Here is a 24,823-nt window from a genome sequence, read left to right on the forward strand (position 1 = left end):
TGTCATTTCCACTGCGGGACACATGCACGCTTGGTGGAAAATTGTGGTTTCTGTAGTGTAGTGGTCATCACGTTCGGCTTACACGCGAAAGGTCCCTGGTTCGAAACCAGGCAGAAACATGCCTTTAGTTCTTGTCTTTTGTCTGACACTATGGGCAAGCCTGTCATCACACCTCATTAGTAGATGGGAACAATCTATATTTTGTGTTAGGCCTTATTAAGACAATTGCGAGCACAGGAAGCAATCATGCCATCCCCGTGCTGTTGTTGTGCCTTCTGCGCTTGGCTTCGGATGTGGAAAAAAACAGAATAAAACAATTACACCTTGTGGACATTCATCCGTCATGCCTGAAGGGTTCCGCTATCAACTGTGGGCCGGTTAGCTCAGTTGGTTAGAGCGTGGTGCTAATAACGCCAAGGTCGCGGGTTCGATCCCCGTACGGGCCAAAAGTTCTTCTCTTTGTTTTGCTATATCATGCTTTCAGACGGTCATCTGTCAAGCAGAGGCAAATGGTGAATCAGGTAAATAACGTACACTGAAGTTATACACTCAAACTTATAGTTTTTAAAGCTGTTCTCAGTGGCATTCACACAGTCAAAACCTTCGTTGGAGAATGCGGGCATCGATCCCGCTACCTCTCGCATGCTAAGCGAGCGCTCTACCATTTGAGCTAATTCCCCTTGAAGAAACAGGAGCTGTTAGCCTCTCATGACAACAGCATAACATTTAGAAGGCTGAAGCATGTTGATCAGAGGTGACTCACTTCAGCAGTAGCACAGGGAGAACTATGCACAGTTTCAGGTTTCTGGGACTTCACATCACTGACAAGCTCACTCACCATGCATTCCCTAATGAAAAAGGCACAAGAACACACACACCTTCTGTGAAGATTGAGAAGGGGCCAGTATTACCTGTTGCATGTTGTAGAGATTCAGCTGCACACAGCTTCCTCGTTAGTATAGTGGACAGTATCTCCGCCTGTCACGCGGAAGACCGGGGTTCGATTCCCCGACGGGGAGAGAGTATGTTTTTTCTGAACCTACGGCCGAAAAACCTGAAAAGGTTTTGGAGCAGCGAGGTGCGACGCGCTAAAGGCAATGCGTTGGCCGGGAATCGAACCCGGGTCAACTGCTTGGAAGGCAGCTATGCTCACCACTATACCACCAACGCCACAAACAAGCACACCATTGTTTTGCTGAAAGACCCTCAGTGTAAATTTTCCCCTGGGAAAGATGACCAAACTCTGTCATTTCCACTGCGGGACACATGCACGCTTGGTGGAAAATGGTGGTTTCTGTAGTGTAGTGGTCATCACGTTCGCCTTACCAGGCCCGTAGCCAGGGGGGATCGAAGGGTTCGTTCGATCCCCCCCATCCCCCACAACCCCCCCTCAGCCACCTCAAGCCCCCCCCCCCCCCCGCCTGCCCCCAGAGTAGTGACGAGTAAGAAAAATTGTTAATGTTTCTCTTTACACATTTTGTTCAGACTGTTTTACACCAATCCAGTAGGTGGCGGCAATTCCCCCATTTCTGTTCTTAGCTTGTGGAAAGAATAAGAATCAGGGGAAAGTTACTTGAGAAAATGGGTAAAAAAGAAGACAAGGAGCGAAAACGGAAGAAAACGGCGGTAACATTGTTACTAATATTGGTGACTTGTTCAAAAAAAGGCCCAAAATCGGTAAGTTGCTGAGTGCAGGGCTTCTATTTCTTTACAACTCCCCTGCGTTAAAAATGCCGGGCTCGGCTTAGCCCAATAGTATATTGTACATGTAACACCGGGTTATTACTGTTATTATTACGATAAATCCAAAGTCTGGATTTTAGTTGATTTTTAAGAAATGTAGGTTAAGTGACAATAACATTCAGTCACTCACTTTGCAATTCTGATGATCAAGCTAGGGTGTATTTTACTCTCAACATGCCTGTTGCTCCTAAGGCCATATATAAAATACAGTATAGAGGTGTAAAAAGGGGGTTAACCTCTTAACACGCCCTGGCCCGCCGGCGGGCCAGAAAAATATAATATTTAATATCTGGCTGTGTTTATGAATACTTATAGGTTCAATGTAGACACCCAATATGCCATTTTAAAGCTTTTCAGTTATCTAGCCTATTTAGCTGTATCTCCTTTCAGAAAATAAACATTTAGGGCGAAATATGCCTAGTTTAGGAAAGTTATGAAATATTTATAGTTATTCATATTTGCGTTTTTCGTACGTCCATATTTGGTCGAATGCGGACATGTTATACACCATTCGAACCGTCTGCCTCTCCGGATTACGGAACTGTGTTTAGAGTTTAAATCTGCTTGTGTTTCGCTTTGTGTTTACCTCAGGACACTCGAGACACACACCCAACCCCCTCCAGCGCTTCCCCCACACTCTTACCTTCAAAACGCCTCCAAACTTAAGAAAATCCATCAATCCAGTCACCAGTAATTCTCACATATATCCAAACAGTGCTTAAAATAATTTGAGGCAGAAAAAAATAATATCAACTTTAACGCGTTATTAAAAGCGGATTATTGGTCGCTCCACGAATCCACGCATATCTAATGAATCAGCAGACCCTCACAGACCAGACGGTATGCAAATGAGCTCTGTCAGGGGGGTTGTGGGGGCAACGAAGTCCCAGCACAGTTGTAGGAAGATTTTAATAAGACAGAACACTTCAATTTATATTATTATTAATTCATGTTTAAGTTTTAATGACCATACCGATAGTGTTCCTAATGAAGTAATTCTTATCTATTTATGTCAATAGTAGAGAGATAGACAATAAAGGACAGCAACATCAGAGACAGACAATGGAGGGCAGCAACAGAGACAATGGAACAAAGCAACAGACAACTGAGGTGAGCAACAGAGACAGACAATGAAGTCACATCACAGATGTAGGAAGTTTGAGTAACACTTACATTTATATCAAATGTATGTTAACAGTGGGGAGCAACAGACGAACAAATAAGGACAGCAACAACAGATTCACAACAAACTTATAATGAATAAAATATGTCTAAATTAAAAGGTTTGAAGTGTGCTCGTGTATTTAGGGGGCATTGGAGTAGAGAGCCAAATGAAGTCCACTTTTGGGGGAAAAAGATCCCCCCCATCACAATGCTGGCTACGGGCCTGCTTACACGCGAAAGGTCCCTGGTTCGAAACCAGGCAGAAACATGCCTTTAGTTCTTGTCTTTTGTCTGACACTATGGGCAAGCCTGTCATCACACCTCATTAGTAGATGGGAACAATCTATATTTTGTGTTAGGCCTTATTAAGACAATTGCGAGCACAGGAAGCAATCATGCCATCCCCGTGCTGTTGTTGTGCCTTCTGCGCTTGGCTTCGGATGTGGAAAAAAACAGAATAAAACAATTACACCTTGTGGACATTCATCCGTCATGCCTGAAGGGTTCCGCTATCAACTGTGGGCCGGTTAGCTCAGTTGGTTAGAGCGTGGTGCTAATAACGCCAAGGTCGCGGGTTCGATCCCCGTACGGGCCAAAAGTTCTTCTCTTTGTTTTGCTATATCATGCTTTCAGACGGTCATCTGTCAAGCAGAGGCAAATGGTGAATCAGGTAAATAACGTACACTGAAGTTATACACTCAAACTTATAGTTTTTAAAGCTGTTCTCAGTGGCATTCACACAGTCAAAACCTTCGTTGGAGAATGCGGGCATCGATCCCGCTACCTCTCGCATGCTAAGCGAGCGCTCTACCATTTGAGCTAATTCCCCTTGAAGAAACAGGAACTGTTAGCCTCTCATGACAACAGCATAACATTTAGAAGGCTGAAGCATGTTGATTAGAGGTGACTCACTTCAGCAGTAGCACAGGGAGAACTATGCACAGTTTCAGGTTTCTGGGACTTCACATCACTGACAAGCTCACTCACCATGCATTCCCTAATGAAAAAGGCACAAGAACACACACACCTTCTGTGAAGATTGAGAAGGGGCCAGTATTACCTGTTGCATGTTGCAGAGATTCAGCTGCACACAGCTTCCTCGTTAGTATTGTGGACAGTATCTCCGCCTGTCACGCGGAAGACCGGGGTTCGATTCCCCGACGGGGAGAGAATATGTTTTTTCTGAACCTACGGCCGAAAAACCTGAACAGGTTTTGCATCAGCAAGGTGCGACGCGCTAAAGGCAATGCGTTGGCCGGGAATCGAACCCGGGTCAACTGCTTGGAAAGCAGCTATGCTCACCACTATAACACCAACGACACAAACAAGCACACCATTGTTTTGCTGAAAGACACTCAGTGTAAATTTTCCCCTGGGAAAGATGACCAAACTCTGTCATTTCCACTGCGGGACACATGCACGCTTGGTGGAAAATTGGGGTTTCTGTAGTGTAGTGGTCAGCACGTTCGCCTTACACGCGAAAGGTCCCTGGTTCGAAACCAGGCAGAAACATGCCTTTAGTTCTTGTCTTTTGTCTGACACTATGGGCAAGCCTGTCATCACACCTCATTAGTAGATGGGAACAATCTATATTTTGTGTTAGGCCTTGTTAAGACAATTGCGAGCACAGGAAGCAATCATGCCATCCCCGTGCTGTTGTTGTGCCTTCTGCGCTTGGCTTCGGATGTGGAAAAAAACAGAATAAAACAATTACACCTGGTGGACATTCATCCGTCATGCCTGAAGGGTTCCGCTATCAACTGTGGGCCGGTTAGCTCAGTTGGTTAGAGCGTGGTGCTAATAACGCCAAGGTCGCGGGTTCGATCCCCGTACGGGCCAAAAATTCTTCTCTTTGTTTTGCTATATCATGCTTTCAGACGGTCATCTGTCAAGCAGAGGCAAATGGTGAATCAGGTAAATAACGTACACTGAAGTTATACACTCAAACTTATAGTTTTTAAAGCTGTTCTCAGTGGCATTCACACAGTCAAAAACTTCATTGGAGAATGCGGGCATCGATCCCGCTACCTCTCGCATGCTAAGCGAGCGCTCTACCATTTGAGCTAATTCCCCTTAAAGAAACAGGAGCTGTTAGCCTCTCATGACAACAGCATAACATTTAGAAGGCTGAAGCATGTTGCCCAGAGGTGACTCACTTCAGCAGTAGCACAGGGAGAACTATGCACAGTTTCAGGTTTCTGGGACTTCACATCACTGACAAGCTCACTCACCATGCATTGCCTAATGAAAAAGGCACAAGAACACACATACCTTCTGTGAAGATTGAGAAGGGGCCAGTATTACCTGTTGCATGTTGCAGAGATTCAGCTGCAACAGCTTCCTCGTTAGTATAGTGGACAGTATCTCCGCCTGTCACGCGGAAGACCGGGGTTCGATTCCCCGACGGGGAGAGAATATGTTTTTTCTGAACCTACAGCCGAAAAACCTGAAAAGGTTTTGGAGCAGCAAGGTGCGACGCGCTAAAGGCAATGCGTTGGCCGGGAATCGAACCCGGGTCAACTGCTTGGAAGGCAGCTATGCTCACCACTATACCACCAACGCCACAAACAAGCACACCATTGTTTTGCTGAAAGACCCTCAGTGCAAATTTTCCCGTGGGAAAGATGACCAAACTCTGTCATTTCCACTGCGGGACACATGCACGCTTGGTGGAAAATTGTGGTTTCTGTAGTGTAGTGGTCATCACGTTCGCCTTACACGCGAAAGGTCCCTGGTTCGAAACCAGGCAGAAACATGCCTTTAGTTCTTGTCTTTTGTCTGACACTATGGGCAAGCCTGTCATCACACCTCATTAGTAGATGTGAACAATCTATATTTTGTGTTAGACCTTATTAAGACAATTGCGAGCACAGGAAGCAATCATGCCATCCCCGTGCTGTTGTTGTGCCTTCTGCGCTTGGCTTCGGATGTGGAAAAAAACAGAATAAAACAATTACACCTGGTGGACATTCATCCGTCATGCCTGAAGGGTTCCGCTATCAACTGTGGGCCGGTTAGCTCAGTTGGTTAGAGCATGGTGCTAATAACGCCAAGGTCGCGGGTTCGAACCCTGTACGGGCAAAAAATTCTTCTCTTTGTTTTGCTATATCATGCTTTCAGACGGTCATCTGTCAAGCAGAGGCAAATGGTGAATCAGGTAAATAACGTACACTGAAGTTATACACTCAAACTTATAGTTTTTAAAGCTGTTCTCAGTGGCATTCACACAGTCAAAACCTTCGTTGGAGAATACGGGCATCGATCCCGCTACCTCTCGCATGCTAAGCGAGCGCTCTACCATTTGAGCTAATTCCCCTTGAAGAAACAGGAGCTGTTAGCCTCTCATGACAACAGCATAACATTTAGAAGGCTGAAGCATGTTGATCAGAGGTGACTCACTTCAGCAGTAGCACAGGGAGAACTATGCACAGTTTCAGGTTTCTGGGACTTCACATCACTGACAAGCTCACTCACCATGCATTCCCTAATGAAAAAGGCACAAGAACACACACACCTTCTGTGAAGATTGAGAAGGGGCCAGTATTACCTGTTGCATGTTGCAGAGATTCAGCTGCACACAGCTTCCTCGTTAGTATTGTGGACAGTATCTCCGCCTGTCACGCGGAAGACCGGGGTTCGATTCCCCGACGGGGAGAGAATATGTTTTTTCTGAACCTACGGCCGAAAAACCTGAAGAGGTTTTGCATCAGCAAGGTGCGACGCGCTAAAGGCAATGCGTTGGCCGGGAATCGAACCCGGGTCAACTGCTTGGAAAGCAGCTATGCTCACCACTATAACACCAACGACACAAACAAGCACACCATTGTTTTGCTGAAAGACACTCAGTGTAAATTTTCCCCTGGGAAAGATGACCAAACTCTGTCATTTCCACTGCGGGACACATGCACGCTTGGTGGAAAATTGTGGTTTCTGTAGTGTAGTGGTCAGCACGTTCGCCTTACACGCGAAAGGTCCCTGGTTCGAAACCAGGCAGAAACATGCCTTTAGTTCTTGTCTTTTGTCTGACACTATGGGCAAGCCTGTCATCACACCTCATTAGTAGATGGGAACAATCTATATTTTGTGTTAGGCCTTGTTAAGACAATTGCGAGCACAGGAAGCAATCATGCCATCCCCGTGCTGTTGTTGTGCCTTCTGCGCTTGGCTTCGGATGTGGAAAAAAACAGAATAAAACAATTACACCTGGTGGACATTCATCCGTCATGCCTGAAGGGTTCCGCTTTCAACTGTGGGCTGGTTAGCTCAGTTGGTTAGAGCGTGGTGCTAATAACGCCAAGGTCGCGGGTTCGATCCCCGTACGGGCCAAAAATTCTTCTCTTTGTTTTGCTATATCATGCTTTCAGACGGTCATCTGTCAAGCAGAGGCAAATGGTGAATCAGGTAAATAACGTACACTGAAGTTATACACTCACACTTATAGTTTTTAAAGCTGTTCTCAGTGGCATTCACACAGTCAAAATCTTCGTTGGAGAATGCGGGCATCGATCCCGCTACCTCTCGCATGCTAAGCGAGCGCTCTACCATTTGAGCTAATTCCCCTTGAAGAAACAGGAGCTGTTAGCCTCTCATGACAACAGCATAACATTTAGAAGGCTGAAGCATGTTGATCAGAGGTGACTCACTTCAGCAGTAGCACAGGGAGAACTATGCACAGTTTCAGGTTTCTGGGACTTCACATCACTGACAAGCTCACTCACCATGCATTCCCTAATGAAAAAGGCACAAGAACACACACACCTTCTGTGAAGATTGAGAAGGGGCCAGTATGACCTGTTGCATGTTGCAGAGATTCAGCTGCACACAGCTTCCTCGTTAGTATAGTGGACAGTATCTCCGCCTGTCACGCGGAAGACCGGGGTTCGATTCCCCGACGGGGAGAGCATATGTTTTTTCTGAACCTACGGCCGAAAAACCTGAAAGGGTTTTGGAGCAGCAAGGTGCGACGTGCTAAAGACAATGCGTTGGCCGGGAATCGAACCCGGGTCAACTGCTTGGAAGGCAGCTATGCTCACCACTATACCACCAACGCCACAAACAAGCACACCATTGTTTTGCTGAAAGACCCTCAGTGCAAATTTTCCCCTGGGAAAGATGACAAAACTCTGTCATTTCCACTGCGGGACACATGCACGCTTGGTGGAAAGTTGTGGTTTCTGTAGTGTAGTGGTCATCACGTTCGCCTTACACGCGAAAGGTCCCTGGTTCGAAACCAGGCAGAAACATGCCTTAAGTTCTTGTCTTTTGTCTGACACTATGGGCAAGCCTGTCATCACACCTCATTAGTAGATGGGAACAATCTATATTTTGTGTTAGGCCTTATTAAGACAATTGCGAGCACAGGAAGCAATCATGCCATCCCCGTGCTGTTGTTGTGCCTTCTGCACTTGCCTTCGGATGTGGAAAAAAACAGAATAAAACAATTACACCTGGTGGACATTCATCCGTCATGCCTGAAGGGTTCCGCTATCAACTGTGGGCCGGTTAGCTCAGTTGGTTAGAGCGTGGTGCTAATAACGCCAAGGTCGCGGGTTCGATCCCCGTACGGGCCAAAAGTTCTTCTCTTTGTTTTGCTATATCATGCTTTCAGACGGTCATCTGTCAAGCAGAGGCAAATGGTGAATCAGGTAAATAACGTACACTGAAGTTATACACTCAAACTAGTAGTTTTTAAAGCTGTGCTCAGTGGCATTCACACAGTCAAAACCTTCGTTGGAGAATGCGGGCATCGATCCCGCTACCTCTCGCATGCTAAGCGAGCGCTCTACCATTTGAGCTAATTCCCCTTGAAGAAACAGGAGCTGTTAGCCTCTCATGACAACAGCATAACATTTAGAAGGCTGAAGCATGTTGATCAGAGGTGACTCACTTCAGCAGTAGCACAGGGAGAACTATGCACAGTTTCAGGTTTCTGGGACTTCACATCACTGACAAGCTCACTCACCATGCATTGCCTAATGAAAAAGGCACAAGAACACACACACCTTCTGTGAAGATTGAGAAGGGGCCAGTATTACCTGTTGCATGTTGCAGAGATTCAGCTGCACACAGCTTCCTCGTTAGTATAGTGGACAGTATCTCCGCCTGTCACGTGGAAGACCGGGGTTCGATTCCCCGACGGGGAGAGAATATGTTTTTTCTGAACCTACTGCCGAAAAACCTGAAAAGGTTTTGGATCAGCAAGGTGCGACGCGCTAAAGGCAATGCATTGGCCGGGAATCGAACCCGGGTCAACTGCTTGGAAGGCAGCTATGCTCACCACTATACCACCAACGACACAAACAAGCACACCATTGTTTTGCTGAAAGACCCTCAGTGTAAATTTTCCCCTTGGAAAGATGACCAAACTCTGTCATTTCCACTGCGGGACACATGCACGCTTGGTGGAAAATTGTGGTTTCTGTAGTGTAGTGGTCATCACATTTGCCTTACACGCGAAAGGTCCCTGGTTCGAAACCAGGCAGAAACATGCCTTTAGTTCTTGTCTTTTGTCTGACACTATGGGCAAGCCTGTCATCACACCTCATTAGTAGATGGGAACAATCTATATTTTGTGTTAGGCCTTATTAAGACAATTGCGAGCACAGGAAGCAATCATGCCATCCCCGTGCTGTTGTTGTGCCTTCTGCGCTTGGCTTCGGATGTGGAAAAAAACAGAATAAAACAATTACACCTGGTGGACATTCATCCGTCATGCCTGAAGGGTTCTGCTATCAACTGTGGGCCGGTTAGCTCAGTTGGTTAGAGCGTGGTGCTAATAACGCCAAGGTCGCGGGTTCGATCCCCGTACGGGCCAAAAGTTCTTCTCTTTGTTTTGCTATATCATGCTTTCAGACGGTCATCTGTCAAGCAGAGGCAAATGGTGAATCAGGTAAATAACGTACACTGAAGTTATACACTCAAACTAATAGTTTTTAAAGCTGTTCTCAGTGGCATTCACACAGTCAAAACCTTCGTTGGAGAATGCAGGCATCGATCCCGCTACCTCTCGCATGCTAAGCGAGCGCTCTACCATTTGAGCTAATTCCCCTTGAAGAAACAGGAGCTGTTAGCCTCTCATGACAACAGCATAACATTTAGAAGGCTGAAGCATGTTGATCAGAGGTGACTCACTTCAGCAGTAGCACAGGGAGAACTATGCACAGTTTCAGGTTTCTGGGACTTCACATCACTGACAAGCTCACTCACCATGCATTCCCTAATGAAAAAGGCACAAGAACACACACACCTTCTGTGAAGATTGAGAAGGGGCCAGTATTACCTGTTGCATGTTGCAGAGATTCAGCTGCACACAGCTTCCTCGTTAGTATAGTGGACAGTATCTCCGCCTGTCACGCGGAAGACCGGGGTTCGATTCCCCGACGGGGAGAGAATATGTTTTTTTCTGAACCTGCGGCCGAAAAACCTGAAAAGGATTTGGATCAGCAAGGTGCGACGCGCTAAAGGCAATGCGTTGGCCGGGAATCGAACCCGGGTCAACTGCTTGGAAGGCAGCTATGCTCAACACTATACCACCAACGCCACAAACAAGCACACCATTGTTTTGCTGAAAGACCCTCAGTGTAAATTTTCCCCTGGGAAAGATGACCAAACTCTGTCATTTCCACTGCGGGACACATGCACGCTTGGTGGAAAATTGTGGTTTCTGTAGTGTAGTGGTCATCACGTTCGCCTTACACGCGAAAGGTCCCTGGTTCGAAACCAGGCAGAAACATGCCTTTAGTTCTTGTCTTTTGTCTGACACTATGGGCAAGCCTGTCATCACACCTCATTAGTAGATGGGAACAATCTATATTTTGTGTTAGGCCTTATTAAGACAATTGCGAGCACAGGAAGCAATCATGCCATCCCGTGCTGTTGTTGTGCCTTCTGCGCTTGGCTTCGGATGTGGAAAAAAACAGAATAAAACAATTACACCTGGTGGACATTCATCCGTCATGCCTGAAGGGTTCCGCTTTCAACTGTGGGCCGGTTAGCTCAGTTGGTTAGAGCGTGGTGCTAATATCGCCAAGGTCGTGGGTTCGATCCCCGTACGGGCCAAAAATTCTTCTCTTTGTTTTGCTATATCATGCTTTCAGACAGTCATCTGTCAAGCAGAGGCAAATGGTGAATCAGGTAAATAACGTACACTGAAGTTATACACTCTAACTAATAGTTTTTAAAGCTGTTCTCAGTGGCATTCACACAGTCAAAACCTTCGTTGGAGAATGCGGGCATCGATCCCGCTACCTCTCGCATGCTAAGCGAGCGCTCTACCATTTGAGCTAATTCCCCTTGAAGAAACAGGAGCTGTTAGCCTCTCATGACAACAGCATAACATTTAGAAGGCTGAAGCATGTTGATCAGAGGTGACTCACTTCAGCAGTAGCACAGGGAGAACTATGCACAGTTTCAGGTTTCTGGGACTTCACATCACTGACAAGCTCACTCACCATGCATTCCCTAATGAAAAAGGCACAAGAACACACACACCTTCTGTGAAGATTGAGAAGGGGCCAGTATTACCTGTTGCATGTTGCAGAGATTCAGCTGCACACAGCTTCCTCGTTAGTATAGTGGACAGTATCTCCGCTTGTCACGCGGAAGACCGGGGTTCGATTCGCCGACGGGGAGAGAATATGTTTTTTCTGAACCTGCGGCCGAAAAACCTGAAAAGGTTTTGGATCAGCAAGGTGCGACGCGCTAAAGGCATTGCCTTGGCCGAGAATCGAACCCGGGTCAACTGCTTGGAAGGCAGCTATGCTCACCACTATACCACCAACGCCACAAACAAGCACACCATTGTTTTGCTGAAAGACCCTCAGTGTAAATTTTCCCCTGGGAAAGATGACCAAACTCTGTCATTTCCACTGCGGGACACATGCACGCTTGGTGGAAAATTGTGGTTTCTGTAGTGTAGTGGTCATCACGTTCGCCTTACACGCGAAAGGTCCCTGGTTCGAAACCAGGCAGAAACATGCCTTTAGTTCTTGTCTTTTGTCTGACACTATGGGCAAGCCTGTCATCACACCTCATTAGTAGATGGGAACAATCTATATTTTGTGTTAGGCCTTATTAAGACAATTGCGAGCACAGGAAGCAATCATGCCATCCCCGTGCTGTTGTTGTGCCTTCTGCGCTTGGCTTCGGATGTGGAAAAAAACAGAATAAAACAATTACACCTGGTGGACATTCATCCGTCATGCCTGAAGGGTTCCGCTATCAACTGTGGGCCGGTTAGCTCAGTTGGTTAGAGCGTGGTGCTAATAACGCCAAAGTCGCGGGTTCGATCCCCGTACGGGCCAAAAGTTCTTCTCTTTGTTTTGCTATATCATGCTTTCAGACGGTCATCTGTCAAGCAGAGGCAAATGGTGAATCAGGTAAATAACGTACACTGAAGTTATACACTCAAACTAATAGTTTTTAAAGCTGTTCTCAGTGGCATTCACACAGTCAAAACCTTCGTTGGAGAATGCGGCATCGATCCCGCTACCTCTCGCATGCTAAGCGAGCGCTCTACCATTTGAGGTAATTCCCCTTGAAGAAACAGGAGCTGTTAGCCTCTCATGACAACAGCAGAACATTTAGAAGGCTGAAGCATGTTGATCAGAGGTGACTCACTTCAGCAGTAGCACAGGGAGAACTATGCACAGTTTCAGGTTTCTGGGACTTCACATCACTGACAAGCTCACTCACCATGCATTCCCTAATGAAAAAGGCACAAGAACACACACACCTTCTGTGAAGATTGAGAAGGGGCCAGTATTACCTGTTGCATGTTGCAGAGATTTAGCTGCACACAGCTTCCTCGTTAGTATAGTGGACAGTATCTCCGCTTGTCACGCGGAAGACCGGGGTTCGATTCCCCGACGGGGAGAGAATATGTTTTTTCTGAACCTACGGCCGAAAAACCTGAAAAGGATTTGGATCAGCAAGGTGCGACGCGCTAAAGGCATTGCGTTGGCCGAGAATCGAACCCGGGTCAACTGCTTGGAAGGCAGCTATGCTCACCACTATACCACCAACGCCACAAACAAGCACACCATTGTTTGGCTGAAAGACCCTCAGTGTAAATTTTCCCCTGGGAAAGATGACCAAACTCTGTCATTTCCACTGCGGGACACATGCACGCTTGGTGGAAAATTGTGGTTTCTGTAGTGTAGTGGTCATCACGTTCGCCTTACACGCGAAAGGTCCCTGGTTCGAAACCAGGCAGAAACATGCCTTTAGTTCTTGTCTTTTGTCTGACACTATGGGCAAGCCTGTCATCACACCTCATTAGTAGATGGGAACAATCTATATTTTGTGTTAGGCCTTATTAAGACAATTGCGAGCACAGGAAGCAATCATGCCATCCCCGTGCTGTTGTTGTGCCTTCTGCGCTTGGCTTCGGATGTGGAAAAAAACAGAATAAAACAATTACACCTGGTGGACATTCATCCGTCATGCCTGAAGGGTTCCGCTATCAACTGTGGGCCGGTTAGCTCAGTTGGTTAGAGCGTGGTGCTAATAACGCCAAGGTCGCGGGTTCGATCCCCGTACGGGCCAAAAGTTCTTCTCTTTGTTTTGCTATATCATGCTTTCAGACGGTCATCTGTCAAGCAGAGGCAAATGGTGAATCAGGTAAATAACGTACACTGAAGTTATACACTCCAACTAATAGTTTTTAAAGCTGTTCTCAGTGGCATTCACACAGTCAAAACCTTCGTTGGAGAATGCCGGCATCGATCCCGCTACCTCTCGCATGCTAAGCGAGCGCTCTACCATTTGAGCTAATTCCCCTTGAAGAAACAGGAGCTGTTAGCCTCTCATGACAACAGCATAACATTTAGAAGGCTGAAGCATGTTGATCAGAGGTGACTCACTTCAGCAGTAGCACAGGGAGAACTATGCACAGTTTCAGGTTACTGGGACTTCACATCACTGACAAGCTCACTCACCATGCATTCCCTAATGAAAAAGGCACAAGAACACACACACCTTCTGTGAAGATTGAGAAGGGGCCAGTATTACCTGTTGCATGTTGCAGAGATTCAGCTGCACACAGCTTCCTCGTTAGTATTGTGGACAGTATCTCCGCCTGTCACGCGGAAGACCGGGGTTCGATTCCCCGACGGGGAGAGAATATGTTTTTTCTGAACCTACGGCCGAAAAACCTGAAAAGGTTTTGCATCAGCAAGGTGCGACGCGCTAAAGGCAATGCGTTGGCCGGGAATCGAACCCGGGTCAACTGCTTGGAAAGCAGCTATGCTCACCACTATAACACCAACGACACAAACAAGCACACCATTGTTTTGCTGAAAGACACTAAGTGTAAATTTTCCCCTGGGAAAGATGACCAAACTCTGTCATTTCCACTGCGGGACACATGCACGCTTGGTGGAAAATTGGGGTTTCTGTAGTGTAGTGGTCAGCACGTTCGCCTTACACGCGAAAGGTCCCTGGTTCGAAACCAGGCAGAAACATGCCTTTAGTTCTTGTCTTTTGTCTGACACTATGGGCAAGCCTGTCATCACACCTCATTAGTAGATGGGAACAATCTATATTTTGTGTTAGGCCTTGTTAAGACAATTGCGAGCACAGGAAGCAATCATGCCATCCCCGTGCTGTTGTTGTGCCTTCTGCGCTTGGCTTCGGATGTGGAAAAAAACAGAATAAAACAATTACACCTGGTGGACATTCATCCGTCATGCCTGAAGGGTTCCGCTATCAACTGTGGGCCGGTTAGCTCAGTTGGTTAGAGCGTGGTGCTAATAACGCCAAGGTCGCGGGTTCGATCCCCGTACGGGCCAAAAATTCTTCTCTTTGTTTTGCTATATCATGCTTTCAGACGGTCATCTGTCAAGCAGAGGCAAATGGTGAATCAGGTAAATAACGTACACTGAAGTTATACACTCAAACTTATAGTTTTTAAAGCTGTTCTCAGTGGCATTCACACAGTCAAAAACTTCATTGGAGAATGCGGGCATCGATCCCGCTACCTCTCGCATGCTAAGCGAGCGCTCTACCATTTGAGCTAATTCCCCTTAAAGAAACAGGAGCTGTTAGCCTCTCATGACAACAGCATAACATTTAGAAGGCTGAAGCATGTTGCCCAGAGGTGACTCACTTCAGCAGTAGCACAGGGAGAACTATGCACAGTTTCAGGTTTCTGGGACTTCACATCACTGACAAGCTCACTCACCATGCATTGCCTAATGAAAAAGGCACAAGAACACACATACCTTCTGTGAAGATTGAGAAGGGGCCAGTATTACCTGTTGCATGTTGCAGAGATTCAGCTGCAACAGCTTCCTCGTTAGTATAGTGGACAGTATCTCCGCCTGTCACGCGGAAGACCGGGGTTCGATTCCCCGACGGGGAGAGAATATGTTTTTTCTGAACCTACAGCCGAAAAACCTGAAAAGGTTTTGGAGCAGCAAGGTGCGACGCGCTAAAGGCAATGCGTTGGCCGGGAATCGAACCCGGGTCAACTGCTTGGAAGGCAGCTATGCTCACCACTATACCACCAACGCCACAAACAAGCACACCATTGTTTTGCTGAAAGACCCTCAGTGCAAATTTTCCCGTGGGAAAGATGACCAAACTCTGTCATTTCCACTGCGGGACACATGCACGCTTGGTGGAAAATTGTGGTTTCTGTAGTGTAGTGGTCATCACGTTCGCCTTACACGCGAAAGGTCCCTGGTTCGAAACCAGGCAGAAACATGCCTTTAGTTCTTGTCTTTTGTCTGACACTATGGGCAAGCCTGTCATCACACCTCATTAGTAGATGTGAACAATCTATATTTTGTGTTAGACCTTATTAAGACAATTGCGAGCACAGGAAGCAATCATGCCATCCCCGTGCTGTTGTTGTGCCTTCTGCGCTTGGCTTCGGATGTGGAAAAAAACAGAATAAAACAATTACACCTGGTGGACATTCATCCGTCATGCCTGAAGGGTTCCGCTATCAACTGTGGGCCGGTTAGCTCAGTTGGTTAGAGCATGGTGCTAATAACGCCAAGGTCGCGGGTTCGAACCCTGTACGGGCAAAAAATTCTTCTCTTTGTTTTGCTATATCATGCTTTCAGACGGTCATCTGTCAAGCAGAGGCAAATGGTGAATCAGGTAAATAACGTACACTGAAGTTATACACTCAAACTTATAGTTTTTAAAGCTGTTCTCAGTGGCATTCACACAGTCAAAACCTTCGTTGGAGAATACGGGCATCGATCCCGCTACCTCTCGCATGCTAAGCGAGCGCTCTACCATTTGAGCTAATTCCCCTTGAAGAAACAGGAGCTGTTAGCCTCTCATGACAACAGCATAACATTTAGAAGGCTGAAGCATGTTGATCAGAGGTGACTCACTTCAGCAGTAGCACAGGGAGAACTATGCACAGTTTCAGGTTTCTGGGACTTCACATCACTGACAAGCTCACTCACCATGCATTCCCTAATGAAAAAGGCACAAGAACACACACACCTTCTGTGAAGATTGAGAAGGGGCCAGTATTACCTGTTGCATGTTGCAGAGATTCAGCTGCACACAGCTTCCTCGTTAGTATTGTGGACAGTATCTCCGCCTGTCACGCGGAAGACCGGGGTTCGATTCCCCGACGGGGAGAGAATATGTTTTTTCTGAACCTACGGCCGAAAAACCTGAAGAGGTTTTGCATCAGCAAGGTGCGACGCGCTAAAGGCAATGCGTTGGCCGGGAATCGAACCCGGGTCAACTGCTTGGAAAGCAGCTATGCTCACCACTATAACACCAACGACACAAACAAGCACACCATTGTTTTGCTGAAAGACACTCAGTGTAAATTTTCCCCTGGGAAAGATGACCAAACTCTGTCATTTCCACTGCGGGACACATGCACGCTTGGTGGAAAATTGTGGTTTCTGTAGTGTAGTGGTCAGCACGTTCGCCTTACACGCGAAAGGTCCCTGGTTCGAAACCAGGCAGAAACATGCCTTTAGTTCTTGTCTTTTGTCTGACACTATGGGCAAGCCTGTCATCACACCTCATTAGTAGATGGGAACAATCTATATTTTGTGTTAGGCCTTGTTAAGACAATTGCGAGCACAGGAAGCAATCATGCCATCCCCGTGCTGTTGTTGTGCCTTCTGCGCTTGGCTTCGGATGTGGAAAAAAACAGAATAAAACAATTACACCTGGTGGACATTCATCCGTCATGCCTGAAGGGTTCCGCTTTCAACTGTGGGCTGGTTAGCTCAGTTGGTTAGAGCGTGGTGCTAATAACGCCAAGGTCGCGGGTTCGATCCCCGTACGGGCCAAAAATTCTTCTCTTTGTTTTGCTATATCATGCTTTCAGACGGTCATCTGTCAAGCAGAGGCAAATGGTGAATCAGGTAAATAACGTACACTGAAGTTATACACTCACACTTATAGTTTTTAAAGCTGTTCTCAGTGGCATTCACACAGTCAAAATCTTCGTTGGAGAATGCGGGCATCAATCCCGCTACCTCTCGCATGCTAAGCGAGCGCTCTACCATTTGAGCTAATTCCCCTTGAAGAAACAGGAGCTGTTAGCCTCTCATGACAACAGCATAACATTTAGAAGGCTGAAGCATGTTGATCAGAGGTGACTCACTTCAGCAGTAGCACAGGGAGAACTATGCACAGTTTCAGGTTTCTGGGACTTCACATCACTGACAAGCTCACTCACCATGCATTCCCTAATGAAAAAGGCACAAGAACACACACACCTTCTGTGAAGATTGAGAAGGGGCCAGTATGACCTGTTGCATGTTGCAGAGATTCAGCTGCACACAGCTTCCTCGTTAGTATAGTGGACAGTATCTCCGCCTGTCACGCGGAAGACCGGGGTTCGATTCCCCGACGTGCTAAAGACAATGCGTTGGCCGGGAATCGAACCCGGGTCAACTGCTTGGAAGGCAGCTATGCTCACCACTATACCACCAACGCCACAAACAAGCACACCATTGTTTTGCTGAAAGACCCTCAGTGCAAATTTTCCCCTGGGAAAGATGACAAAACTCTGTCATTTCCACTGCGGGACACATGCACGCTTGGTGGAAAGTTGTGGTTTCTGTAGTGTAGTGGTCATCACGTTCGCCTTACACGCGAAAGGTCCCTGGTTCGAAACCAGGCAGAAACATGCCTTTAGTTCTTGTCTTTTGTCTGACACTATGGGCAAGCCTGTCATCACACCTCATTAGTAGATGGGAACAATCTATATTTTGTGTTAGGCCTTATTAAGACAATTGCGAGCACAGGAAGCAATCATGCCATCCCTGTGTTGTTGTTGTGCCTTCTGCGCTTGGCTTCGGATGTGGAAAAAAACAGAATAAAACAATTACACCTGGTGGACATTCATCCGTCATGCCTGAAGGGTTCTGCTATCAACTGTGGGCCGGTTAGCTCAGTTGGTTAGAGCGTGGTGCTAATAACGCCAAGGTCGCGGGTTCGATCCCCGTACGGGCCAAAAATTCTTCTCTTTGTTTTGCTATATCATGCTTTCAGACGGTCATCTGTCAAGCAGAGGCAAATGGTGAATCAGGTAAATAACGTACACTGAAGTTATACACTCAAACTTATAGTTTTTAAAGCTGTTCTCAGTGGCATTCACACAGTCAAAACCTTCATTGGAGAATGCGGGCATCGATCCCGCTACCTCTCGCATGCTAAGCGAGCGCTCTACCATTTGAGCTAATTCCCCTTAAAGAAACAGGAGCTGTTAGCCTCTCATGACAACAGCATAACATTTAGAAGGCTGAAGCATGTTGCCCAGAGGTGACTCACTTCAGCAGTAGCACAGGGAGAACTATGCACAGTTTCAGGTTTCTGGGACTTCACATCACTGACAAGCTCACTCACCATGCATTCCCTAATGAAAAAGGCACAAGAACACACACACCTTCTGTGAAGATTGAGAAGGGGCCAGTATTACCTGTTGCATGTTGCAGAGATTCAGCTGCACACAGCTTCCTCGTTAGTATAGTGGACAGTATCTCCGCCTGTCACGCGGAAGACCGGGGTTCGATTCCCCGACGGGGAGAGAGCATGTTTTCTCTGAACCTACGGCCGAAAAACCTGAAAAGGTTTTGGAGCAGCGAGGTGCGACGCGCTAAAGGCAATGCGTTGGCCGGGAATCGAACCCGGGTCAACTGCTTGGAAGGCAGCTATGCTCACCACTATACCACCAACGCCACAAACAAGCACACCATTGTTTTGCTGAAAGACCCTCAGTGTAAATTTTCCCCTGGGAAAGATGACTAAACTCTGTCATTTCCACTGCGGGACACATGCACGCTTGGTGGAAAATTGTGGTTTCTGTAGTGTAGTGGTCATCACGTTCGCCTTACACGCGAAAGGTCCCTGGTTCGAAACCAGGCAGAAACATGCCTTTAGTTCTTGTCTTTTGTCTGACACTATGGGCAAGCCTGTCATCACACCTCATTAGTAGATGGGAACAATCTATATTTTGTGTTAGGCCTTATTAAGACAATTGTGAGCACAGGAAGCAATCATGCCATCCCCGTGCTGTTGTTGTGCCTTCTGCGCTTGGCTTCGGATGTGGAAAAAAACAGAATAAAACAATTACACCTTGTGGACATTCATCCGTCATGCCTGAAGGGTTCCGCTATCAACTGTGGGCCGGTTAGCTCAGTTGGTTAGAGCGTGGTGCTAATAACGCCAAGGTCGCGGGTTCGATCCCCGTACGGGCCAAAAGTTCTTCTCTTTGTTTTGCTATATCATGCTTTCAGACGGTCATCTGTCAAGCAGAGGCAAATGGTGAATCAGGTAAATAACGTACAGTGAAGTTATATACTCAAACTTATAGTTTTTAAAGCTGTTCTCAGTGGCATTCACACAGTCCAAACCTTCGTTGGAGAATGCAGGCATCGATCCCGCTACCTCTCGCATGCTAAGCGAGCGCTCTACCATTTGAGCTAATTCCCCTTGAAGAAACAGGAGCTGTTAGCCTCTCATGACAACAGCATAACATTTAGAAGGCTGAAGCATGTTGATCAGAGGTGACTCACTTCAGCAGTAGCACAGGGAGAACTATGCACAGTTTCAGGTTTCTGGGACTTCACATCACTGACAAGCTCACTCACCATGCATTCCCTAATGAAAAAGGTACAAGAACACACACACCTTCTGTGAAGATTGAGAAGGGGGCAGTATTACCTGTTGCATGTTGCAGAGATTCAGCTGCACACAGCTTCCTCGTTAGTATAGTGGACAGTATCTCCGCCTGTCACGCGGAAGACCGGGGTTCGATTCCCCGACGGGGAGAGAATATTTTTTTTCTGAACCTACGGCCGAAAAACCTGAAAAGGTTTTGGATCAGCAAGGTGCGACGCGCTAAAGGCAATGCGTTGGCCGGGAATCGAACCCGGGTCAACTGCTTGGAAGGCAGCTATGCTCACCACTATACCACCAACGCCACAAACAAGCACACCATTGTTTTGCTGAAAGACCCTCAGTGCAAATTTTCCCCTGGGAAAGATGACCAAACTCTGTCATTTCCACTGCGGGACACATGCACGCTTGGTGGAAAATTGTGGTTTCTGTAGTGTAGTGGTCATCACGTTCGCCTTACACGCGAAAGGTCCCTGGTTCGAAACCAGGCAGAAACATGCCTTTAGTTCTTGTCTTTTGTCTGACACTATGGGCAAGCCTGTCATCACACCTCATTAGTAGATGGGAACAATCTATATTTTGTGTTAGGCCTTATTAAGACAATTGCGAGCACAGGAAGCAATCATGCCATCCCCGTGCTGTTGTTGTGCCTTCTGCGCTTGGCTTCGGATGTGGAAAAAAACAGAATAAAACAATTACACCTGGTGGACATTCATCCGTCATGCCTGAAGGGTTCCGCTTTCAACTGTGGGCCGGTTAGCTCAGTTGGTTAGAGCGTGGTGCTAATAACGCCAAGGTCGCGGGTTCGATCCCCGTACGGGCCAAAAATTCTTCTCTTTGTTTTGCTATATCATGCTTTCAGACGGTCATCTGTCAAGCAGAGGCAAATGGTGAATCAGGTAAATAACGTACACTGAAGTTATACACTCAAACTTATAGTTTTTAAAGCTGTTCTCAGTGGCATTCACACAGTCAAAACCTTCGTTGGAGAATGCGGGCATCGATCCCGCTACCTCTCGCATGCTAAGCGAGCGCTCTACCATTTGAGCTAATTCCCCTTGAAGAAACAGGAGCTGTTAGCCTCTCATGACAACAGCATAACATTTAGAAGGCTGAAGCATGTTGATCAGAGGTGACTCACTTCAGCAGTAGCACAGGGAGAACTATGCACAGTTTCAGGTTTCTGGGACTTCACATCACTGACAAGCTCACTCACCATGCATTCCCTAATGAAAAAGGCACAAGAACACACACACCTTCTGTGAAGATTGAGAAGGGGCCAGTATTACCTGTTGCATGTTGCAGAGATTCAGCTGCACACAGCTTCCTCGTTAGTATAGTGGACAGTATCTCCGCCTGTCACGCGGAAGACCGGGGTTCGATTCCCCGACGGGGAGAGAATATGTTTTTTCTGAACCTACGGCCGAAAAACCTGAAACGGTTTTGGAGCAGCAAGGTGCGACGCGCTAAAGGCAATGCGTTGGCCGGGAATCGAACCCGGGTCAACTGCTTGGAAGGCAGCTATGCTCACCACTATACCACCAACGCCACAAGCAAGGACACCATTGTTTTGCTGAAAGACCCTCAGTGCAAATTTTCCCCTGGGAAAGATGACCAAACTCTGTCATTTCCACTGCGGGACACATGCACGCTTGGTGGAAAATTGTGGTTTCTGTAGTGTAGTGGTCATCAGGTTCGCCTTACACGCGAAAGGTCCCGGGTTCGAAACCAGGCAGAAACATGCCTTTAGTTCTTGTCTTTTGTCTGACACTATGGGCAAGCCTGTCATCACACCTCATTAGTAGATGGGAACAATCTATATTTTGTGTTAGGCCTTATTAAGACAATTGCGAGCACAGGAAGCAATCATGCCATCCCCGTGCTGTTGTTGTGCCTTCTGCGCTTGCCTTCGGATGTGGAAAAAACAGAATAAAACAATTACACCTGGTGGACATTCATCCTTCATGCCTGAAGGGTTCCGCTATCAACTGTGGGCCGGTTAGCTCAGTTGGTTAGAGCGTGGTGCTAATAACGCCAAGGTCGCGGGTTCGATCCCTGTACGGGCCAAAAGTTCTTCTCTTTGTTTTGCTATATCATGCTTTCAAATGGTGAATCAGGTAAATAACGTACACTGAAGTTATACACTCAAACTTATAGTTTTTAAAGCTGTTCTCAGTGGCATTCACACAGTCAAAACCTTCGTTGGAGAATGCGGGCACCGATCCCGCTACCTCTCGCATGCTAAGCGAGCGCTCTACCATTTGAGCTAATTCCCCTTGAAGAAACAGGAGCTGTTAGCCTCTCATGACAACAGCATAACATTTAGAAGGCTGAAGCCTGTTGATCAGAGGTGACTCACTTCAGCAGTAGCACAGGGAGAACTATGCACAGTTTCAGGTTTCTGGGACTTCACATCACTGACAAGCTCACTCACCATGCATTCCCTAATGAAAAAGGCACAAGAACACACACACCTTCTGTGAAGATTGAGAAGGGGCCAGTATTACCTGTTGCATGTTGCAGAGATTCAGCTGCACACAGCTTCCTCGTTAGTATAGTGGACAGTATCTCCGCCTGTCACGCGGAAGACCGGGGTTCGATTCCCCGACGGGGAGAAAATATGTTTTTTCTGAACCTACGGCCGAAAAACCTGAAACCGTTTTGGAGCAGCAAGGTGCGACGCGCTAAAGGCAATGCGTTGGCCGGGAATCGAACCCGGGTCAACTGCTTGGAAGGCAGCTATGCTCACCACTATACCACCAACGCCACAAACAAGCACACCATTGTTTTGCTGAAAGACCCTCAGTGCAAATTTTCCCCTGGGAAAGATGACCAAACTCTGTCATTTCCACTGCGGGACACATGCACGCTTGGTGGAAAGTTGTGGTTTCTGTAGTGTAGTGGTCATCACGTTCGCCTTACACGCGAAAGGTCCCTGGTTCGAAACCAGGCAGAAACATGCCTTTAGTTCTTGTCTTTTGTCTGACACTATGGGCAAGCCTGTCATCACACCTCATTAGTAGATGGGAACAATCTATATTTTGTGTTAGGCCTTATTAAGACAATTGCGAGCACAGAAAGCAATCATGCCATCCCCGTGCTGTTGTTGTGCCTTCTGCGCTTGGCTTCGGATGTGGAAAAAAACAGAATAAAACAATTACACCTGGTGGACATTCATCCGTCATGCCTGAAGGGTTCCGCTTTCAACTGTGGGCCGGTTAGCTCAGTTGGTTAGAGCGTGGTGCTAATAACGCCAAGGTCGCGGGTTCGATCCCCGTACGGGCCAAAAATTCTTCTCTTTGTTTTGCTATATCATGCTTTCAGACGGTCATCTGTCAAGCAGAGGCAAATGGTGAGTCAGGTAAATAACGTACACTGAAGTTATACACTCAAACTTACAGTTTTTAAAGCTGTTCTCAGTGGCATTCACACAGTCAAAACCTTCGTTGGAGAATGCGGGCATCGATCCCGCTACCTCTCGCATGCTAAGCGAGCGCTCTACCATTTGAGCTAATTCCCCTTGAAGAAACAGGAGCTGTTAGCCTCTCATGACAACAGCATAACATTTAGAAGGCTGAAGCATGTTGATCAGAGGTGACTCACTTCAGCAGTAGCACAGGGAGAACTATGCACAGTTTCAGGTTTCTGGGACTTCACATCACTGACAAGCTCACTCACCATGCATTCCCTAATGAAAAAGGCACAAGAACACACACACCTTCTGTGAAGATTGAGAAGGGGCCAGTATTACCTGTTGCATGTTGCAGAGATTCAGCTGCACACAGCTTCCTTGTTAGTATAGTGGACAGTATCTCCGCCTGTCACGCGGAAGACCGGGGTTCGATTCCCCGATGGGGAGAGAATATGTTTTTTCTGAACCTACGGCCGAAAAACCTGAAAAGGTTTTGGATCAGCAAGGTGCGACGCGCTAAAGGCAATGCGTTGGCCGGGAATCGAACCCGGGTCAACTGCTTGGAAGGCAGCTATGCTCACCACTATACCACCAACGCCACAAACAAGCACACCATTGTTTTGCTGAAAGACCCTCAGTGTAAATTTTCCCCTGGGAAAGATGACCAAACTCTGTCATTTCCACTGCGGGACACATGCACGCTTGGTGGAAAATTGTGGTTTCTGTAGTGTAGTGGTCATCACGTTCGCCTTACACGCGAAAGGTCCCGGGTTCGAAACCAGGCAGAAACATGCCTTTAGTTCTTGTCTTTTGTCTGACACTATGGGCAAGCCTGTCATCACACCTCATTAGTAGATGGGAACAATCTATATTTTGTGTTAGGCCTTATTAAGACAATTGCGAGCACAGGAAGCAATCATGCCATCCCCGTGCTGTTGCTGTGCCTTCTGCGCTTGCCTTCGGATGTGGAAAAAACAGAATAAAACAATTACACCTGGTGGACATTCATCCGTCATGCCTGAAGGGTTCCGCTATCAACTGTGGGGCGGTTAGCTCAGTTGGTTAGAGCGTGGTGCTAATAACGCCAAGGTCGCGGGTTCGATCCCCGTACGGGCCAAAAGTTCTTCTCTTTATTTTGCTATATCATGCTTTCAGACGGTCATCTGTCAAGCAGAGGCAAATGGTGAATCAGGTAAATAACGTACACTGAAGTTATACACTCAAACTTATAGTTTTTAAAGCTGTTCTCAGTGGCATTCACACAGTCAAAACCTTCGTTGGAGAATGCAGGCATCGATCCGCTACCTCTCGCATGCTAAGCGAGCGCTCTACCATTTGAGCTAATTCCCCTTGAAGAAACAGGAGCTGTTAGCCTCTCATGACAACAGCATA

At 47.0% G+C, this 24,823-nt stretch overlaps 50 non-coding genes across 50 annotated transcripts; 30 read left to right on the top strand and 20 right to left on the bottom strand.

Annotated features, from left to right (window-relative positions):
* The first annotated feature begins 372 nt into the window (after nt 1-372).
* trnai-aau (transfer RNA isoleucine (anticodon AAU)) lies at nt 373-446 on the top strand. The gene has a single exon. It is a non-coding gene; the product is annotated as a tRNA-Ile (tRNA).
* A 161-nt stretch (nt 447-607) lies between these two features.
* trnaa-agc (transfer RNA alanine (anticodon AGC)) lies at nt 608-680 on the bottom strand. The gene has a single exon. It is a non-coding gene; the product is annotated as a tRNA-Ala (tRNA).
* A 267-nt stretch (nt 681-947) lies between these two features.
* On the top strand, nt 948-1,019 carry trnad-guc (transfer RNA aspartic acid (anticodon GUC)). The gene has a single exon. It is a non-coding gene; the product is annotated as a tRNA-Asp (tRNA).
* A 79-nt stretch (nt 1,020-1,098) lies between these two features.
* trnag-ucc (transfer RNA glycine (anticodon UCC)) lies at nt 1,099-1,170 on the bottom strand. The gene has a single exon. It is a non-coding gene; the product is annotated as a tRNA-Gly (tRNA).
* A 2,258-nt stretch (nt 1,171-3,428) lies between these two features.
* On the top strand, nt 3,429-3,502 carry trnai-aau (transfer RNA isoleucine (anticodon AAU)). The gene has a single exon. It is a non-coding gene; the product is annotated as a tRNA-Ile (tRNA).
* Nucleotides 3,503-3,663: 161 nt separating this feature from the next.
* trnaa-agc (transfer RNA alanine (anticodon AGC)) lies at nt 3,664-3,736 on the bottom strand. The gene has a single exon. It is a non-coding gene; the product is annotated as a tRNA-Ala (tRNA).
* Nucleotides 3,737-4,672: 936 nt separating this feature from the next.
* On the top strand, nt 4,673-4,746 carry trnai-aau (transfer RNA isoleucine (anticodon AAU)). The gene has a single exon. It is a non-coding gene; the product is annotated as a tRNA-Ile (tRNA).
* Nucleotides 4,747-4,907: 161 nt separating this feature from the next.
* On the bottom strand, nt 4,908-4,980 carry trnaa-agc (transfer RNA alanine (anticodon AGC)). The gene has a single exon. It is a non-coding gene; the product is annotated as a tRNA-Ala (tRNA).
* Nucleotides 4,981-5,246: 266 nt separating this feature from the next.
* Nucleotides 5,247-5,318, top strand: trnad-guc (transfer RNA aspartic acid (anticodon GUC)). Its single transcript has one exon. It is a non-coding gene; the product is annotated as a tRNA-Asp (tRNA).
* A 79-nt stretch (nt 5,319-5,397) lies between these two features.
* Nucleotides 5,398-5,469, bottom strand: trnag-ucc (transfer RNA glycine (anticodon UCC)). The gene has a single exon. It is a non-coding gene; the product is annotated as a tRNA-Gly (tRNA).
* Nucleotides 5,470-5,589: 120 nt separating this feature from the next.
* On the top strand, nt 5,590-5,662 carry trnav-uac (transfer RNA valine (anticodon UAC)). Its single transcript has one exon. It is a non-coding gene; the product is annotated as a tRNA-Val (tRNA).
* Nucleotides 5,663-7,394: 1,732 nt separating this feature from the next.
* Nucleotides 7,395-7,467, bottom strand: trnaa-agc (transfer RNA alanine (anticodon AGC)). Its single transcript has one exon. It is a non-coding gene; the product is annotated as a tRNA-Ala (tRNA).
* A 267-nt stretch (nt 7,468-7,734) lies between these two features.
* trnad-guc (transfer RNA aspartic acid (anticodon GUC)) lies at nt 7,735-7,806 on the top strand. The gene has a single exon. It is a non-coding gene; the product is annotated as a tRNA-Asp (tRNA).
* A 79-nt stretch (nt 7,807-7,885) lies between these two features.
* Nucleotides 7,886-7,957, bottom strand: trnag-ucc (transfer RNA glycine (anticodon UCC)). The gene has a single exon. It is a non-coding gene; the product is annotated as a tRNA-Gly (tRNA).
* Nucleotides 7,958-8,077: 120 nt separating this feature from the next.
* Nucleotides 8,078-8,150, top strand: trnav-uac (transfer RNA valine (anticodon UAC)). The gene has a single exon. It is a non-coding gene; the product is annotated as a tRNA-Val (tRNA).
* A 253-nt stretch (nt 8,151-8,403) lies between these two features.
* Nucleotides 8,404-8,477, top strand: trnai-aau (transfer RNA isoleucine (anticodon AAU)). Its single transcript has one exon. It is a non-coding gene; the product is annotated as a tRNA-Ile (tRNA).
* A 161-nt stretch (nt 8,478-8,638) lies between these two features.
* Nucleotides 8,639-8,711, bottom strand: trnaa-agc (transfer RNA alanine (anticodon AGC)). Its single transcript has one exon. It is a non-coding gene; the product is annotated as a tRNA-Ala (tRNA).
* A 936-nt stretch (nt 8,712-9,647) lies between these two features.
* Nucleotides 9,648-9,721, top strand: trnai-aau (transfer RNA isoleucine (anticodon AAU)). Its single transcript has one exon. It is a non-coding gene; the product is annotated as a tRNA-Ile (tRNA).
* A 501-nt stretch (nt 9,722-10,222) lies between these two features.
* Nucleotides 10,223-10,294, top strand: trnad-guc (transfer RNA aspartic acid (anticodon GUC)). Its single transcript has one exon. It is a non-coding gene; the product is annotated as a tRNA-Asp (tRNA).
* A 272-nt stretch (nt 10,295-10,566) lies between these two features.
* trnav-uac (transfer RNA valine (anticodon UAC)) lies at nt 10,567-10,639 on the top strand. The gene has a single exon. It is a non-coding gene; the product is annotated as a tRNA-Val (tRNA).
* A 487-nt stretch (nt 10,640-11,126) lies between these two features.
* On the bottom strand, nt 11,127-11,199 carry trnaa-agc (transfer RNA alanine (anticodon AGC)). Its single transcript has one exon. It is a non-coding gene; the product is annotated as a tRNA-Ala (tRNA).
* A 610-nt stretch (nt 11,200-11,809) lies between these two features.
* trnav-uac (transfer RNA valine (anticodon UAC)) lies at nt 11,810-11,882 on the top strand. Its single transcript has one exon. It is a non-coding gene; the product is annotated as a tRNA-Val (tRNA).
* A 1,170-nt stretch (nt 11,883-13,052) lies between these two features.
* On the top strand, nt 13,053-13,125 carry trnav-uac (transfer RNA valine (anticodon UAC)). Its single transcript has one exon. It is a non-coding gene; the product is annotated as a tRNA-Val (tRNA).
* A 253-nt stretch (nt 13,126-13,378) lies between these two features.
* On the top strand, nt 13,379-13,452 carry trnai-aau (transfer RNA isoleucine (anticodon AAU)). Its single transcript has one exon. It is a non-coding gene; the product is annotated as a tRNA-Ile (tRNA).
* A 1,170-nt stretch (nt 13,453-14,622) lies between these two features.
* On the top strand, nt 14,623-14,696 carry trnai-aau (transfer RNA isoleucine (anticodon AAU)). The gene has a single exon. It is a non-coding gene; the product is annotated as a tRNA-Ile (tRNA).
* Nucleotides 14,697-14,857: 161 nt separating this feature from the next.
* On the bottom strand, nt 14,858-14,930 carry trnaa-agc (transfer RNA alanine (anticodon AGC)). The gene has a single exon. It is a non-coding gene; the product is annotated as a tRNA-Ala (tRNA).
* Nucleotides 14,931-15,196: 266 nt separating this feature from the next.
* trnad-guc (transfer RNA aspartic acid (anticodon GUC)) lies at nt 15,197-15,268 on the top strand. The gene has a single exon. It is a non-coding gene; the product is annotated as a tRNA-Asp (tRNA).
* A 79-nt stretch (nt 15,269-15,347) lies between these two features.
* trnag-ucc (transfer RNA glycine (anticodon UCC)) lies at nt 15,348-15,419 on the bottom strand. Its single transcript has one exon. It is a non-coding gene; the product is annotated as a tRNA-Gly (tRNA).
* Nucleotides 15,420-15,539: 120 nt separating this feature from the next.
* Nucleotides 15,540-15,612, top strand: trnav-uac (transfer RNA valine (anticodon UAC)). Its single transcript has one exon. It is a non-coding gene; the product is annotated as a tRNA-Val (tRNA).
* Nucleotides 15,613-17,763: 2,151 nt separating this feature from the next.
* On the bottom strand, nt 17,764-17,835 carry trnag-ucc (transfer RNA glycine (anticodon UCC)). The gene has a single exon. It is a non-coding gene; the product is annotated as a tRNA-Gly (tRNA).
* Nucleotides 17,836-17,955: 120 nt separating this feature from the next.
* trnav-uac (transfer RNA valine (anticodon UAC)) lies at nt 17,956-18,028 on the top strand. Its single transcript has one exon. It is a non-coding gene; the product is annotated as a tRNA-Val (tRNA).
* A 253-nt stretch (nt 18,029-18,281) lies between these two features.
* trnai-aau (transfer RNA isoleucine (anticodon AAU)) lies at nt 18,282-18,355 on the top strand. The gene has a single exon. It is a non-coding gene; the product is annotated as a tRNA-Ile (tRNA).
* A 161-nt stretch (nt 18,356-18,516) lies between these two features.
* Nucleotides 18,517-18,589, bottom strand: trnaa-agc (transfer RNA alanine (anticodon AGC)). The gene has a single exon. It is a non-coding gene; the product is annotated as a tRNA-Ala (tRNA).
* Nucleotides 18,590-18,856: 267 nt separating this feature from the next.
* trnad-guc (transfer RNA aspartic acid (anticodon GUC)) lies at nt 18,857-18,928 on the top strand. Its single transcript has one exon. It is a non-coding gene; the product is annotated as a tRNA-Asp (tRNA).
* A 79-nt stretch (nt 18,929-19,007) lies between these two features.
* Nucleotides 19,008-19,079, bottom strand: trnag-ucc (transfer RNA glycine (anticodon UCC)). Its single transcript has one exon. It is a non-coding gene; the product is annotated as a tRNA-Gly (tRNA).
* A 120-nt stretch (nt 19,080-19,199) lies between these two features.
* Nucleotides 19,200-19,272, top strand: trnav-uac (transfer RNA valine (anticodon UAC)). The gene has a single exon. It is a non-coding gene; the product is annotated as a tRNA-Val (tRNA).
* A 253-nt stretch (nt 19,273-19,525) lies between these two features.
* On the top strand, nt 19,526-19,599 carry trnai-aau (transfer RNA isoleucine (anticodon AAU)). The gene has a single exon. It is a non-coding gene; the product is annotated as a tRNA-Ile (tRNA).
* Nucleotides 19,600-20,100: 501 nt separating this feature from the next.
* trnad-guc (transfer RNA aspartic acid (anticodon GUC)) lies at nt 20,101-20,172 on the top strand. The gene has a single exon. It is a non-coding gene; the product is annotated as a tRNA-Asp (tRNA).
* Nucleotides 20,173-20,251: 79 nt separating this feature from the next.
* trnag-ucc (transfer RNA glycine (anticodon UCC)) lies at nt 20,252-20,323 on the bottom strand. The gene has a single exon. It is a non-coding gene; the product is annotated as a tRNA-Gly (tRNA).
* Nucleotides 20,324-20,443: 120 nt separating this feature from the next.
* trnav-uac (transfer RNA valine (anticodon UAC)) lies at nt 20,444-20,516 on the top strand. Its single transcript has one exon. It is a non-coding gene; the product is annotated as a tRNA-Val (tRNA).
* Nucleotides 20,517-20,769: 253 nt separating this feature from the next.
* Nucleotides 20,770-20,843, top strand: trnai-aau (transfer RNA isoleucine (anticodon AAU)). The gene has a single exon. It is a non-coding gene; the product is annotated as a tRNA-Ile (tRNA).
* A 161-nt stretch (nt 20,844-21,004) lies between these two features.
* trnaa-agc (transfer RNA alanine (anticodon AGC)) lies at nt 21,005-21,077 on the bottom strand. The gene has a single exon. It is a non-coding gene; the product is annotated as a tRNA-Ala (tRNA).
* Nucleotides 21,078-21,344: 267 nt separating this feature from the next.
* trnad-guc (transfer RNA aspartic acid (anticodon GUC)) lies at nt 21,345-21,416 on the top strand. The gene has a single exon. It is a non-coding gene; the product is annotated as a tRNA-Asp (tRNA).
* A 79-nt stretch (nt 21,417-21,495) lies between these two features.
* trnag-ucc (transfer RNA glycine (anticodon UCC)) lies at nt 21,496-21,567 on the bottom strand. The gene has a single exon. It is a non-coding gene; the product is annotated as a tRNA-Gly (tRNA).
* Nucleotides 21,568-22,562: 995 nt separating this feature from the next.
* On the top strand, nt 22,563-22,634 carry trnad-guc (transfer RNA aspartic acid (anticodon GUC)). Its single transcript has one exon. It is a non-coding gene; the product is annotated as a tRNA-Asp (tRNA).
* A 79-nt stretch (nt 22,635-22,713) lies between these two features.
* trnag-ucc (transfer RNA glycine (anticodon UCC)) lies at nt 22,714-22,785 on the bottom strand. The gene has a single exon. It is a non-coding gene; the product is annotated as a tRNA-Gly (tRNA).
* Nucleotides 22,786-22,905: 120 nt separating this feature from the next.
* Nucleotides 22,906-22,978, top strand: trnav-uac (transfer RNA valine (anticodon UAC)). The gene has a single exon. It is a non-coding gene; the product is annotated as a tRNA-Val (tRNA).
* A 253-nt stretch (nt 22,979-23,231) lies between these two features.
* trnai-aau (transfer RNA isoleucine (anticodon AAU)) lies at nt 23,232-23,305 on the top strand. Its single transcript has one exon. It is a non-coding gene; the product is annotated as a tRNA-Ile (tRNA).
* Nucleotides 23,306-23,466: 161 nt separating this feature from the next.
* On the bottom strand, nt 23,467-23,539 carry trnaa-agc (transfer RNA alanine (anticodon AGC)). The gene has a single exon. It is a non-coding gene; the product is annotated as a tRNA-Ala (tRNA).
* Nucleotides 23,540-23,957: 418 nt separating this feature from the next.
* trnag-ucc (transfer RNA glycine (anticodon UCC)) lies at nt 23,958-24,029 on the bottom strand. Its single transcript has one exon. It is a non-coding gene; the product is annotated as a tRNA-Gly (tRNA).
* Between the last annotated feature and the right edge of the window lie 794 nt (nt 24,030-24,823).

This window comes from Astyanax mexicanus, unplaced genomic scaffold (genome assembly GCF_023375975.1).
Source record: "Astyanax mexicanus isolate ESR-SI-001 unplaced genomic scaffold, AstMex3_surface scaffold_31, whole genome shotgun sequence".
In the NCBI taxonomy this organism is placed as follows: Eukaryota; Metazoa; Chordata; class Actinopteri; order Characiformes; family Acestrorhamphidae; genus Astyanax; species Astyanax mexicanus.